A 1,851-nucleotide genomic window follows, 5' to 3' on the forward strand; every position below is an offset into this window, starting at 1 on the left:
GAAATAATCCCCTTGGAAGAATATTCAGACACAAAGAACAGTACCTAAACTTGACATGGATGGGGATAAACAAAAAAAGCCTAAAGGCAAACCAAGCTCGGGACGGGAAAAGGGAGAGTTAGCCGAGGAAACTCGCAGCGGAGAGGTGAATAATGGCGAAGCTAGTCCCTCCATGCTAGCTATCTACGATGAGATCCGGGCTCTGAGATCGAACCTTAAAAGTGAAATGAGTGAGTTTCGACTTTCTTTCCGCGACGATATGAAAAAGGAACTGAATGAGTTTAAAGGAGAAATTAACAAGAAACTTCAAGAAACTACAAAGGAGCTAGCGGCTACCACGGCAAGGGTAGAGGAGGCAGAACAGAGGATAGCCGAGATTGAAGAATGGGACACGGAGGTTAAGGAGGCACTCGCACTCATGATGGAGAGCCAGGAGACCCTGAGAGCAAAGCTGACCGAACTAGAAGCACGCTCACGCCGGAATAATCTCCGCATACATGGGGTACCGGAGGGATCAGAGGGCCCGGATCTGATAGAGTTTGTAACGAAGCTGATAAGGGCTCAAATCGGCCCGCCAGTTGCGGAAACAAACCTCGGAATCCAGCGCTGCCACCGGGCGCTCGCCCCAAAGCCCCAAGAAGGCGCTCCGCCTAGATCACTGGTGCTGTGCTTTCTGGAGTACAGAATAAAAGAGATGGTACTGCATTCAGCGTGGAAAAAGAAGGATGTCCGCTATGACAGGAAAAGGCTTTACTTTGATCAAGATTACCCCCCAGACATCCTTAGGAAAAGAAAGGCGTACGTGGGGATCCTGAGAGTGCTCAAAGCCAAGGGACTCTGCTTCCAAACGCCACATCCAGCGAAGCTGAGGGTGTTTTTCGATAGCGGCACCAAACTCTACGAGAACGCGACAGAGGCAGCCGAAGAACTGAAGAAGAGAGGATTCTGCCTGTATGAAATCAAGGAACCAGGCCCCACGGCGCCGAAACAGCAGAGACCAGCAACGTGGGAGAGGGCCGGCGCAGATCGCAGCAGAAAGGCGGTGGATCGGCGGAGGATAAGAGAGAAACTACGGAGCTTCCACCGGGCCCCTCCGGGAACATCCGACTCCTGCGAGTGAAAACAAGAGGGTCTCCACATCCCCTCTGGAGCTTTGCAGTGAGGTATCCTGCTCTCATGCAGAGAGGAGGTTGAAATATTACTCCTCAGCAAATCTATCAATAACTCGAAATCTCTTCTGCACATGACAGTTTAAGCTGAACTCTATATCTAAGAGTTTCTACCAGTTCATCTCGTATCCCATATATGACCCTAACTACAGTGATTATTTTACTTTTATTATTATCTGGGTCGAATATATTCAGGCTTTTGGATGTTCAAATCACATCTGTAGCTCTGCTCTCTGCATATCCTGTGAAGAGTCTTTTTTTGTAGTTACTCCCTAAGCTTGTTAAAGAAGGAACTTTGTACCAGTTGGGCAATTCGGACGTAATAAAACAATGATACTGGTGCTGGGTATTTTCCCTGACACTGGAGGGAGGCCCTCGTCTGGACCGAGGATTTCCTCTCAACTCGAGGCTCCACCTGAACTTCGGACTTGGAAGTCTTTGATTTTGTTTTTTGGGATTACTTGTTTGTTGTTCTTGTTTATGTTCTGGTCGGCATGGGTGATGTTGCACAAGGGACCACAGCCTGAAAAAGTCGTATGCATCACCCGGAAAGTAAAATAATCACGTTGAACGTAAATGGGCTACATAATCCGATTAAAAGGGGCAAAATAATAGCCAAAATGAAACGTGAGAAGCTGCATGTAATTTTTTGGCAGGAGACACATTTATCTTCTTTAGAACA

This window comes from Pundamilia nyererei, unplaced genomic scaffold (genome assembly GCF_000239375.1).
Source record: "Pundamilia nyererei isolate P.nyererei 1_Seehausen unplaced genomic scaffold, PunNye1.0 scaffold00033, whole genome shotgun sequence".
In the NCBI taxonomy this organism is placed as follows: domain Eukaryota; kingdom Metazoa; phylum Chordata; class Actinopteri; order Cichliformes; family Cichlidae; genus Pundamilia; species Pundamilia nyererei.